Here is a 14879-nt window from a genome sequence, read left to right on the forward strand (position 1 = left end):
CTGACCCCAGAACCTGGAATCATGTTTGGTATGTGAAAACTTTTATTACTCTGTCTAGAACCATCTCTGAGTCACATATGCTAAGTGTAACCAAACCCAGGCCAGTGCTCCCTAAGGTTTGCCATCCAGCTTGAATCAATAACCAAGTGGGAAATTCAGCTACTGATTGATAACCGTTGAGAACTTCTTGGCCAATCCCATGCATACATTTCAAAAAGATGAAATTCAGGACAGAGCCACTGTAGAGTTAAATCCACTTAGGGAAAACAGTCTCCAGAGCAAGCGACAAAATTATAGCCTGGTTAGAGCATCTATTCAAACTGCATTTTCCAAGCGAACACATGCTCCCCCTCTACAACAGATGGAAGTGGCCCGTGTCGAGTCCTAGGGTGTTTTCCCAGAACTGAGCAAGACATTGCTTCAGAGCTTAATCTTAAGATACAGAAAAATATTTCACAAGAAAATTCCTGGAGTTCACTCTCAATCAGGGCATGCTATTTGCTCTAAAAAATGACCCAGTTCTCTATCAATGATTGATATAAAGCACAACAACGATGTTTGTTTCCTTTTAATTTCAAAGGCATTTGTGTTAGTGGTCGTTCCCCTAATTTAGTATTATATGAAAATGACTAAACCACACCAGCTAACATTGTTTCAGACTATCAGCACACCTGCTGTGAACTTGTAACTGGTTGACGTCAAAGCAGAGAAACTAACTTTGGAAAAAAAAAAACCCCCAATCTCCAGTTTTCCTTGGACATCGTGACTGTTTTACTTGATCCGAGTATATTTAGAAGACTGAAGAAGAAACAGTGAGTTAATGTCTTACAAAGAATTAAAAAAAAATCTTCAAAGCCAAATCAGAATAGAAAACGAAGGAGAAAAGAAATCCCTCTATGGTTTAAAACCTTAATATGTAACTTGCCGTACACACATGAATAACTGGCAGAAAAGACTCTTGGGTTCATGAGGGTCCGCACTGACTGGTTATCTCTTCCTCTTAAAGTGGGAAGGAGTAACGCCCACTTCCTTGTCGTGGTGGAGGGAGGGCTCACCCAGGCCCCCTCCCCAGGGTCTCTATATCCCAGAAAAGCGCATCCCGAGCGGGACGGCTCCCCTTGCCGGCTTCAGACACCCCAGCAGCCACGCCGGGGCGGGGCCTAGGGCAGTCGCCACGCCCTTACAGGGGGCAGGCCGGGGCCCTGGGGTCGGCATCCCCCCGCGTCACCCCGTGGGGGCGCCGGCTTGGTCTTGATCGGCCGCCCCGGGGGCGCCGGGCAGACAGGGCCCTGGGAGGAGGAAGCAGCTTTGCCCGAGGACCCTTCCACGTGGATTCAGGAGGGTGGGGAGGAGGCGGAGGGGCAAAGCATGACAAGAAGCTGGAAGGGTTCTCCACCTGAGAAATACGTGCCCCAATTATGAGGAATTCCAGCAACTGGGGCGGTTCTCACTAACTTCTGCTTATGGAAGATCTTGGTTATAGGATCGAAAGAAGTTATTTTGTTTACCACGAGAGTATCACATCTATATTCTAACTAAGAGCGTATCTGGCGTAAGGATAGACAGTTTACTCTTCCCCCCCAAATAAGGCTTTATCAGGAACAACGAAGGGGGCGTTAAAGGGAAACAAAGCATCATGGGGTCCCTTCTCCGGCACCTCCTACCTGGGAACTGACAAGGTAAGGTCCGCTCGAGAGGCGGCCTTATTGCTAACAATTCTGCTTCACCACCGCCCTCCTTCTCTTCTCTCCGTGAACGGAAGCCAGCAGGTCGTGGACAACATTGATTGCTGTGACCGACGGAGCAGATGCGAGAAATCGTTTTCAAGTGTCCGTATCTAAAAATTACAAAAACAAACAGAACCACAGCAAAACCCCCAAACCTTTAAATGGATACTTGAGCTTCAAAGGAAAGGGAATCACCGGATAAATTAAGGAAGATGAAATTCAAAGCCAGGTCAGTGATCAAGATGAGACCCAAGGGTCTGCTCAGGAAGTCATGGCTAGAAGTGGGCGAGGGCTGGAGCCCCACCCAACTCAGGGCACCATGATGAAAAATTAGCACGAAGTTGGTCCTAGACTTGTGAAACCCACCCGGCCCTCGGAAGGAGAAAGCTCCAAATTACTCTTGAAATTCTCCCACAGCGCAGGCGACCGGGACTGCTTTGGAAAGTGAACTCCTCCCCAATATACAGTAAAAATGACAAACAACAAGCAGAAGCCAGTGACATGAACAAGAGTCAGAAAATACAATAAATGGGAGTGTTCACATGCATAAATATTGTAGACGTAAAAGCATCTGAGGGACCATGGGGCAACAACCAGGCATCTAGAAAACAGCAGGTAACTTTGGAAACAAACCAAAAAAAAATTACTAAAAATAGTAACATTTACAGAGACTGAAGTTTTAAACACACAACTAAAAGTGTGAACAGCAGAATCATTGAATTGAAGAAGTTAATTGAAAGATTAATTAAAAAAAAAGCACAGAGAAAAATTAAACCTAGAGGTAAAGAGATAAAAAAAAATATGGAAGGGGCACTAAGATTTATAGAGGAGAAAACAAAACAGCCCGATGACATACGCATAAAATTCCAGGAAACAAGGAACAGAGAAAAGGACAAGGGGTGGTATTAGAAGACAGGGTGGCTGAGAACTTCCTAGAATCGAAGACAGTTCTTGGGTTGAAGGAGTACACCCAGATCTAACAGGAAAGAGAAAAATAAATTACATCTAGCAAAACCACAGGGAAATTGCAGAGTCAAATAAGAGGAGGAAAAACTGTCTGCCAGAGAGAAAAGCCAGCTAACTCATAAAAGAAGGATGATTAAGCTGGCAACGGATTTCTCAGCAGCTGCAGGCAAGGCGACAAATGAAGGAAATGCGTTCAGATGTCAGAACTGTTGTTCACCTAGAATTCTATACGGCTACACTCTAACCATAAGGCATGTTCATCTACCCACACGTGGAATTAGCCAAGGTGACCACTGTGTAAAGCATCAGCTTATGCAACCCTAAACAAAGCAGACAAGAAAAGTTGTGCCTCCAGGGGAGTTTTGGATTTTAAACAACACAGTGTAGATCCCCAGCTAGAAAATCTAATCCCACCTGTGCTGGGGATGGTCACAGACTTCCCCGCATCCCTGGTGATGAAGCAAAGCGTTGCCCCAGTCCAGCTGCGGAGTTGACCTCTTCTTACACAGGTGGAGGAAAAAGATCTGAAGCAAATGTTTTATACAGATATCTATAACAATTAATAATTATTTTATACATAATAAAATATATGATGTATTATGATACAAGATACATCATTTATAAAATATGACAACCATAAATAAATAATAAACTTGGTTCATTTTAGACCTTTTATTTATAGGTCAAGTGCTATTAAATTGACAGGGTCTCAGATTTGCTAGTGTGCACTTATTTCTCCTCATACTTAACTATATTTTTCAACAGGTGATATCTTAGCAGGGTCCATAGTTACTACCACATTTTTGTTATTTTTTAGACTGGTCAATGGATGGAAAGATAAAAATTTCTTTTTTTTAATTGAAATATAGTTGATTTACAATTTTGTGTTAGTTTCTGATGTACAGCATAGTGGCTTAGTTATACACATATATTCTTTTTATTATATGATATTTAATATAGTTCCTTGCGCTATATAATAGGTCCTAATTGTTTATCTGTTCTTTTTATAGTAGTGTGTATCTGTTAATCCCAAACTCCCAATCTAATCCCCCTTTTCCCCTTTGTTAACTGTAAGTTTGTTTTCTATGTCTATGAGTCTGTTTCTATTTCATAAATAAATTCATTTGTGTCATATTTTAGATTCCACATGTAAGTGTTATCATATGACATTTGTCTCTGTCTGACTTACTTCACTTAGTATGATAATCTCTAGGTCCATCCATGTTGCTGCAAATGGCACTATTTCATTCCTTTTTAATGGCTGAGTAGTATTCCACTCTGTGTGTGTGTGTGTGTGTGTGTGTGTGTGTGTGTGTGTGTGTATCACATCTTTATCCAACAAAAATTTCTTGATAAGAATGTTGAGATTGGCAAAGCTTCTACTTTCCAGGAATATTTAAACTTCTTTCAAAGACATTAAATTTTTCCTTAAAAATGGTTACATTTTTATCCTCTTAGGAAATCACAATGGTGATTAATTGCTATTGTTTTTTAATTCATTATGTTATAAAAATGTCATTGAATAGCCTTTAGCTGAGATATTTGACTTTATTTATATCTCAAAAGAAATAAGTTGCTTAATTCTTAACAAAACTTTACAGATGGGCTCAAACTTCAGATATCCTCTCACTTGGCCTAATCTCTTTTTTCAAACAAAAGGAATATCCTATTTTTTTTTAAGTATCAAAGAAGTGTCTTTGGAAAGAAAATTTTCTCTAAAATTTCAAATAAATCCCCAGTCCTTCTAAGGCATCTTCCTAGGCATTCATAAGGAAATTACTTTTCACGATACTAGGCTAGGAGAATTCTGCTTGTGGACCAATTTCAGAAGAACTTGTACCTTTCTCAGGAAATTAGAGTTGTATTTGGGGTACTTGCTGCAGTAATTGTGCTACTGTAATTTTTTTGAGGATAATGAGAGAAGGCAGTGGAGTGATTTGACCTGGTACATCAGTACATCAGTATCAGAGCAGCCTCCAGACTCTTCTTGGGCTCAGATCTCCACTGAGTTTCTGAGACAAACTGTTACTTCTCTTGCGAGTACAGGGTGGGGTTTCAGGATTCCACAGCAACAGATTCAGTGCCTTTTACAGAGTGAGTTTTTCCATCTTGTGCTCTCTGCCTCACACAGAGAAAGATGTGGGCATCTCGCTCTCTAGGTGGATGACCATTTGTGTTTGGAAATGCATTTCATTTTAGGCCAAGGATGTAGTAATATTGTGAAAATAAAACAGCATTATTTCTCACATCTGGTTTGATGCGTGTATTTTAATCAGTTTTTAAAGCCATTGCCTTTTCTCTGTGTGGAAGAGGTTTCAGAGTTCATTATGCACACATTCCTCTAAAAACTGAAACTAATTTTAGCCCTTAGGAATTTCATGGAAGTAAATTTGGTATCTTCAATACATTTGTGAAACCTAATAAAATTCACGTTTAAATTGGTACAGTGTTTTGAAATCTTTCTCCTCCTTGATTGAATTGAAACTATTTTCTACTAAGCCTCAAAAACAAACAAACAAACAAAGAAACAAACAAATTAAACAAACCCTGGGAGAATGGAAGTAGCAAGTTCGTACAATGGCTTCCCAGGTCTTGATTATAACGCACTTTGTCATTTAATAGTTCTCTTAAAATAGAATAATTAAGAAGTCTGGGTTATGTGATAGAATATGAGAAACTTTAGCAAAACCTTGATTATCCTGTCGCAGGAAATGTTGCATTGCGAATCAGTACAGGGATTTGACAAGAGCCCCCCTCCCCCTGAGCCCCTCCCCACCGTGGCCCCACTGCCAGGGTGACGGAACACGACCCTTTACCCTCACCCCTTCTGCTGCACCACTGGAGACTAGAAGCAAGATACCCTTTATACTCCTTTTCTCATGTTTCTCTTCCCTGCCGATTACCAGGTTGCTTGTTTGTTTGTTTTTTTGACTTTTTTTTTCCCTTTAATTGAAGTGTAGTTGATTTCCAATGTTGTGTTAGTTTCGGGCATACAGCAAAGTGACTCAGTGATGCATATACGTATATTGTTTTTATGAACTGTGTTCCGTAAATGTTCAGGATCTGTGGGTCAAGAGCTGACTTTCTTTTTCTGGAAGGATTATTTCACACGGAATCCTCAGGATACGGTCTGTTTCTCTAAATTCTACTCTAGATTAAAAACAAAACTCATGTACTTACCTTTAGAAAAAGATCCACAAACGTCCAAAAAGAAGACCTTAAAAATGTTTCAACTTTACGAAACTTATGATATTCAAACTGTTTTATTTAAAATGCTTAACTCCCAAAATACCTGTCAAAACTATGACAGGGATACATTTACAGTGACTTCCATCCATTCATTCCACTGGTTTTGCCATAAAAAGTGGAAACCAACTTGGCATTCCCTTTCTGAGTGGCTTATATTTACTACAGGATTATTCAACATAAGAATTTACAAATCAGAAATAGACTCACGGACGTAGAAAACAAACTTATGGTTACCAAAGGGGAAAGGATGGGGAATTAATTAGGAATTTGGGATTAACAGATACACACTACTGTATATAAAATAGATAAACAACAAGGACCTACTGTATAGCACAAAGAACTATATTCAATTTTTTGTAATAATGTATAATGGAAAAGAATATGAAAGATAATAGATATATTCTGAAAATATACGTATATCTGAATCATTCTGCTGTATGCCTGAAACTAATACAATCTTGTAAATCAACTGTAATTCAATAAAAAAGGAATAGAAAATCCAGAAATAAACCCATGCATTTACGATCAATTAATCTATGACAAAGGAGGCAAGAATATACAATGGCGAAAAGATGGTTTCTTTGACAAGTGGTGCTGGGAAAACTGGACAGCTACATGTAAATCAATGAAATTAAAACTTTCTGTAATACTATATACAAAATAAACTATTGCTTTGCAACAAACCCAAACTAAGTAACTTCCAGAGTAATGTGTTATTTCCAGGGTTCCTGTGGATGGGCTGGGAGATTCTTCTGTTGGCATCATCTGCACTCATGCAGGCACTGGAGGGGATGACCACTGGGGTGGCTGTGCTGCTCTGTTCACTTGCCCTTAATCCTCAAGGAGGCTGGACCAGGCTTTCGCTGTGGTTCCAGCAGCCTTCCAATGGGGCAGGTGCCACTGCACACACGCTTACCTGCCCTCTGACTGTAGCCGTTCCTTTGTCGAGATCTCATGGCTTTGGGTAGTGCGAGGAGAGGTCTGGTGGGGCCACTAACGTAACAGTCAACCACAGGCAGTACAGTAGGTGACGGTTTTGAATCAAGGTTAAATTTTACCGATACGTTAATCATATTGTTGTGAAGCACAACATTCTAGCCTTAAGCAAAAAAGGCTGAAGTAGTTAAAGATAGTGTGACATGATTTGTGTCATGATGAGTGGAATGTACTTTCGGATACTCTAGGGAGAGAGGGAAGGAGGGAAGGAGGGAAGTGGGAGGGAGGAGGGGGAGGAGGAAGGAGGGAGGGAGAGGAAGCCAAGGGAACAAAATGTCAGCAACTGTTGGATGAGGGGGACGTAAGTGTCTATGTTACTATTTGTTCAAATTTTCAAACCTGGGTTTGTTGTCCAGATGGTCAGCAGGTTTGAAATTTTGCAAAACAAAACTTGGTAGAGTCCATGAGCGCCCCTGGCAAGCTTGTGAAGAGCCAATCTGCCCCTCCTCTGCCTTTGAGATCCTGGATCCTGTAGGTCTGGGATCAGCCTGTGCAACAAGGACTAAACTGACTCTACTAGTCCATGGTCCACGCTTTTAGAAACATTAAGTTGCTGGAGAGTAGTTCTTGTTGCAGAGAGAGTTTCTTTGACAAGCTGGTTACATAGAGTGTAAAAATGAATGGGCAGAATACTCATTAGGGAGGGAGGGGTTTGGGCTCACATTCCCTGATGTTCAACCCAACTCCACCTTCCCAAGGGGACGAGGGATTTTTGTCCTTATTTAGTCTGGATCAGATGTGTCATGGCCTCAGTGCATGATGGGTACTTCTAATCTGCAAGGCTAATTTTATGGTAATGAGGGCATAATAAGCAAAAGGCTATGTTCGGACACTGGAGATTCCTGCCTTTTCCCACCTTTCTTTGTCAGCCTCCAGGACACTTGTCACCCCAAAGTAAGTGGTATCTTATCAGCCCAGAGGTTCCTGCTTTCCTCTGTCTACCCAGGGACCCACATTATTTACAAGATTGCAGTTTCCTGCCATTTGGCCCATGCCCCTCTTTCTCTGTTCACATCTAGCTAGCTGCCTTTTCTAACAGTAACCATCACCAAAACAACATAAAAAATAAACTGGGAAAATGTTTATCAAAAATTATACCACAGACAAAGGATCCTTTGCTACACAAAGGAATCCTCCAAGTTACAATTTTAAGTCTCGAACCATCCTAGAAAACATTGTCAGCAGGAGCAAGAAGAAAGGTCACAGGGAAGGCAATACCAATTGCTGGCACACAGGGAGAGAACTGATCAGCTCTGCCCACGTGTTAATGAGCACTCAGACACGCTTAGACACTAGTGCCATTTTAACCACATTACATCCGGAAAGCATTAAGAATCAGATAAAAATCATTTTGGCAAGTATGTGGAGAACCTCAGCAGGGTTAAAATTCAGTTACAACTTTTTGCAGAGCGTTATGGAAATACCTATCAAATTTATAAGTGTGTATCTGTCTCATGATTCAGTTATTCTACTGGGACTATGCCTTGTACATATACACACATAAGTGCCTAAAATATCTATGCAAAGGTACTAATGTTGGCATTCTATTTATCTTTTTGTAACAAACACAGGAAATACTCTCTAAGACCCTGCGTTCGTGTGCGTGAGAAGGCTAGAAATTGAGAAACTGGGGGAGAGAATGAAAGAATGAATTAAGGTGCTATTTAGTTTTTAGTTTCATATTTTTGTTTTTTAATTGGTTTCCAAGAAACTTGTTTTTTTTTTTAACATTTTTTGTTGATTTATAATCATTTTACAATGTTGTGTCAAATTCCAGTGTTCAGCACAATTTTTCAGTCATTCATGGACATATACACACTCATTGTCACATTTTTTTCTCTGTGAGTTATCATAACATTTTGTGTATATTTCCCTGTGCTATACAGTGTAATCTTGTTTATCTATTCTACAATTTTGAAGTCCCAGTCTATCCCTTCCCACCCTCCACCCCCCTGGTAACCACAAGTCTGTATTCTCTGTCTGTGAGTCTATTTCTGTCCTGTATTTACGCTTTGTTTTTGTTTGTTTGTTTGTTTTTGTTTTTGTTTTTTAGATTCCACATATGAGCGATCTCATATGGTATTTTTCTTTCTCTTTCTGGCTTACTTCACTTAGAATGACATTCTCCAGGAGCATCCATGTTGCTGCAAATGGCATTATGTTGTCGGTTTTTATGGCTGAGTAGTATTCCATTGTATAAATATACCACCTCTTCTTTATCCAGTCACCTGTTGATGGACATTTAGGCTGTTTCCATGTTTTGGCTATTGTAAATAGTGCTTCTATGAACATTGGGGTGCAGGTGTCATCCTGAAGTAGATTTCCTTCTGGATACAAGCCCAGGAGTGGGATTCCTGGGTCATATGGTAAGTCTATTCCTAGTCTTTTGAGGAATCTCCACACTGTTTTCCATAGTGGCTGCACCAAACTGCATTCCCACCAGCAGTGTAGGAGGGTTCCCCTTTCTCCACAGCCTCTCTAGCATTTGTCATTTGTGGATTTTTGAATGACAGCCATTCTGACTGGTGTGAGGTGATACCTCATTGTAGTTTGATTTGCATTTCTCTGATAATTAGTGATATTGAGCATTTTTTCATGTGATTTTTGATCATTTGTATGTCTTCCTTGGAGAATTACTTGTTTAGGTCTTCTGCCCATTTTTGGATTGGGTTGTTTATTTTTTTCTTATTGAGTCGTATGAGCTGCTTATACATTCTGGAGATCAAGCCTTTGTCGGTTTCACTTGCAAAAATTTTCTCCCGTTCCGTAGGTTTTCTTCTTGTTTTACTTCTGGTTTCCTTTGCTGTGCAGAAGCTTGTAAGTTTCATTAGGTCCCATTTGTTTATTCATGCTTTTATTTCTTCTAGGAGAAAATTTTTGAAATGTATGTCAGATAATGTTTTGCCTATGTTTTCCTCTAGGAGGTTTATTGTATCTTGTCTTATGTTTAAGTCTTTAATCCATTTTGAGTTGATTTTTGTATATGGTGTAAGGGAGTGTTCTAGCTTCATTGTTTTACATGCTGCTGTCCAGTTTTCCCAACACCATTTGCTGAAGAGACTGTCTTTATTCCAATGTATGTTCTTGCCTCCTTTGTCAAAGATGAGTTGACCAAAAGTTTGTGGGTTCATTTCTGGGCTCTCTATTCTGTTCCATTGGTCTATATGTCTGTTTTGGTACCAATACCATGCTGTCTTGATGACTGTAGCTCTATAGTATTGTCTGAAGTCTGGGAGAGTTATTCCTCCAGCCTCTTTCTTTCTCTTCAGTAATGCTTTGGCAATTCTAGGTCTTTGATGGTTCCATATAAATTTTATTATGGTTTGTTCTAGTTCTGTGAAATATGTCCTGGGTAATTGGATAGGGATTGCATTAAATCTGTAGATTGCCTTGGGCAGTGTGACCATTTTAACAATATTGATTCTTCCAATCCAAGAGCATGGAATATCTTTCCATTTTTTAGAGTCTTCTTTAATTTCCTTCATCAATGGTTTATAGTTTTCTGTGTATAATTCTTTCACCTCCTTGGTTAGATTTATTCCCAGATATTTTATTAGTTTGGGTGCTATTTTAAAGGGGATTGTTTCTTTACTTTCTTCTTCTGTTGATTTATCGTTAGTGTAAAGAAATGCAACTGATTTTTGAACGTTAATTTTGTAACCTGCTACCTTGCTGAATTCTTCAATCAGCTCTAGTAGCTTTTGTGTGGACCTTTTAGGGTTTTCTATATATAGTAACATGTCATCAGCATATAATGACACTTTTACCTCTTCTTTTCCAATTTGAATCCCTTTTATTTCTTTCTCTTGCCTGACTGCTGTGGCTAGGACTTCCAAGACTATGTTGAATAGGAGTGGTGATAGTGGGCATCCTTGTCTTGTCCCAGATTTTAGTGGGAAGCTTTAGAGTTTTTCACTGTTGAGTACTATGCTGGCTGTAGGTTTGTCATATATAGCTTTTATTATGTTGAGATATGTTCCCTCTATACCCACTTTGGCGAGAGTTTTTATCAGAAACTTGTTTTTTTGATAAGTAAGCAAACCCACTTAAACAGAATCTGCATTCATTCTGGAGAGAATTTAGATGGACATCATAGGTTACCTTAAAGGAAGAATCAGAATCTTGTTGTAGAAATGACTTTCTCTTATTGTAGTTTTAAACTCCAGCCAATATGCATAGCAATTTATGTTGATGTGTTTCTCTCTCTCGGACAAGTAAACTGCATCAGAATGGACCATTTTGGTCCTGCTGGATTTTCTCAAAAGTTGGCTTGAGTGAATAGTAAGTCAAAGAGCTGGGACTCAAGAACCCAGAATAGCACACCACACCTGAGGATAATCCCACTTTATCCCTTTGATTCTTGACCTTGAAACCTCTTTTCAGGAGGAGAAATCAGTCCCACAAAGCCTCGAAGTTAAGCCGCGATCAGGCATTTAGAATTTTTGCAACAGTCATGTAAGAGAGACTCATATCTACCTAACATAGTGCAGCAACTAGGGACAGCCTGGTTTCTGCACAAACTCTCTCCTTTATGACAGTATCCAATACCAAGTCACCTTCCGACCCCCGTGCCCCTAAGAAAATGCACAAAAATCTACTGGAATACACTGGGTATCTCCTTGCCACATATTTAAGAGCTTTGCCATATTTCCATGTTAAAGTTGCTGGTTCTATTACTAAGACCACACCTATTGGTGATTTTGAATTTCAGACCTGAGGTCCTCAGTAGGGAGCACCCCAAGATGATGTAGGTGAAGAGACAGGATTCTCTAGGACTTTGGTCATTCATTTACAAAAGAAGGGAAATTAAGAAGATTCTGGAGAGCATCTCAGTTTACGATTTGTGCATTTCAGACACGTCCAACTTTCCCCTCTCCATGGAATGTGTTTCTCGGTAATTTTCCACAAGGCATCTCGGAGCTGAAGCAGACAGCAGGCTTATTTGCTAACCCCCTTTACGTCAGATGTTCACCTTAGTCAAACATCGTTTCATACCCAGGAAATGGGAACTGAGGACACACCTTCCCAAGCCAGTCTACCCGTGATGGAAAAACCCTTAAGAATCCATATTTAGCATCCATCCAAATGCAGCAGATGATTACTTAATAGCCCATTGGGAAAACATTTCTGCCTCTTGGTTGCAAAAAGTTCTTCAAAAATAGCAGGGCAAGTAGTCCCAGGTCTCTGTGACCTAAAATGTCTAACAAAGCTGAAGAATTATTAGAGCATCTTAGAGCAACCTGAGGCCATTCAGCCTGATGATTTAGTAATGATGTCTCTGCCATTGGTCAGAGAATTATAAGGCTAGGATTTATGCGCCAGCGCTCACCCGTGTTGGCAGCACTGGCTGTGAGAAGTCATCTGCGTCCTGAGCATCCCAAGGCAACACACACTTCTGTTTGAATAACTCCAGAAATAAGTTCATTTTGTGATGTGTCCAACTTCCAGGAAACAAAGTGATATAGTGCAAATAATAAAGTTAAAAAGTATGAAAACCTGAGGACAGTATGGAGGTTCCTTAAAAAACTAAAAATAAAGTTACCATAAGATCCAGCAACCCCACTCCTGAGCATATATCTGGAGGAAACTAATTCAAAAAGATACAGGCACCCCAATGTTCACAGCAGCACTATTTACAATAGCCAAGACATGGAAACAACCCAAATGTCCATTGACAGATGACTGAATAAAGAAGCTGTGGTATATTTATACAATGGAATACTACTCAGCCATAAAAAAGAATGAAATAATGCCATTTGCAAGAACATGGATGGACCTAGAGATGATCATACTGAGTGAAGTAAGTCAGGTAGAGAAAGACAAGTATTGTATGATATCACTTATATGTGGAATCTAAAAAAAAGGATACAAATTTTATTTACAAACCAAAAATAGTCTCACAGACATAGGAAACAAACTATGGTTACTAAGAGGGAAAGCATGAGGGAAGGATACATTAAGAGTTGGGGTTAATAGATACAACTATATATAAAATAGGTATACAACAAATTTCTACTGTACAGCACAGGGAACCATATACAATTTCTTATAATAACCTATAATGGAACAGAATCTGAAAATAAAATGTATGCTATGTATAACTGAATCGCTTTGCTGTCCACCTCAAACTAACATTGTAAATCAACTAACATTTAATAAGAAATAAAAATTTAAAAAGATGTAAAAACCTAAAGACTGAAAAAAGCACATCACACTGAGGATTCAACTGACACCTATAAGATATAAAATAGATGGTAGTTTTTTCCTTAGCTCAGGTTTTAAAAATCCATTCATGACAAAATATAGTCATTTCCCAAGACAGGTACAGGGCAGGGGTGGGGGGAAGGGAGGAGAGAGGAAGCCCAAAGGTAAAAAAAAAAAAAAAAAAAAGTTTATTTTTTTTAACCTAAAGACTATCACAACTAAACCTACACTTCCCTCTGGTGGTCAAAGATGAAAATGAATTTATAGAGATGAATCAAATGCATGATTATTTAACATACAACAAGAAAACTAAAGGTAAGGCCACCAGATGCCACCCTTTGTATAAATATTCCATTTTAACCAACTCACCTGACCACATTTAATTATTAAGGCTGAATAACTCCTTTTTTGGTGAGCTCCCGATTCTTCTACACTTTTAAACCTCAACGCAAGAGTTGTTAAGTAGTAAACTGTTATTGGCTGACACTACTTACATACTAGGGATTTAGGTGTTCATCTATGTTGCAAATTACGCAGGAATGATAAGAAAAGATATTTTCCTTGATTTGTTAGACTACTTCATCTTAAAAAAGTAGACCATGAATTATTTAATGCCTTAACTAATTTTACCATGCATATTTTATCATGCGCATTAACATGAGTATTTTGGTAACCTAGACACACACTATTATCTTCGAATATCAGGTCATAGACTCTTAACCCAGCAACCAAACCTAGAGTTCTTAGGTGGTTACAGTATGTAAACCTTAGACTCATAGTGTTGATCCTTAAGGAAAAAAAAAAAGGTGTGTATAATTCATTACAGCTTTAAGAAAGATAATGAATTCCAACATTCTATGAAATATTAATTTTTCTGCCTAAAGAAAATTAAAGTTTTCATGTTTTTCTTGGGTGAATGTTAACATCTTCTTGAATAATTTTATATGGGAGTCAACAGAATTGCTTTTAATTAATGCACTCCTTGAGCCTCAAAGGAAAAAAAACCCAAAAATATATACGTAATTTTATTTGAGCCCTCTTTATATTCTAATCATAATACACCCTTTCAACTAAGGAGAACATGACAGGAGTTATATTTTACTTTGGTTCTTTCTAATACTTACAGAGGATTTAAGATGGCTTCCTGTTAGACTCTGTACGTTTTATCTATTGTATTAACTGGATATGAGCTTTAATTAAAAGACAGTGACACAGAGAAATAATAAATTGTCTTGAATTTTAGTGTCTCAATTTTTTCTCGAATAATCTTCTTTCAATATGAATCCTAAACATGGGATAAGATTTTTAGCACCAAACGAAGCCTTTCGGATTTAGCTTATTTTCATCCATTCACTAAATATTTATGGTGCAGCTATATTTTATAAAAATGTTGTGTTGGCTCCCCAGATCAGTGAGGGGAAACTACAAAGATAAATCAGAAATATATCTTGAGGTTAAGATACTTGCAGTGTTGAGGAGAGATAAGGGTTTAAAGAAAGTGGGACTGTAAACTGGAAATGAAGAAATGCTCCGTGTGTAAGAGATTTTTGAGAAGTCGGTGTCAAAGAAATGACACCCAGCTGGGTATTTAAGCTGAAATGCAAGCACCTTTTGAGGAATTTGTCAGGCGATGAACTAGAAAGAGGAGCACATATTTAAAAAAAATTTTTTTTAATAGTAAGTACATGCAAATCCGGAAGAAAAAAAATTCGCATTTTACCAGATCAAAGGAAACAA

This window comes from Camelus ferus, chromosome 2 (assembly GCF_009834535.1).
Source record: "Camelus ferus isolate YT-003-E chromosome 2, BCGSAC_Cfer_1.0, whole genome shotgun sequence".
Lineage (NCBI taxonomy): Eukaryota > Metazoa > Chordata > Mammalia > Artiodactyla > Camelidae > Camelus > Camelus ferus.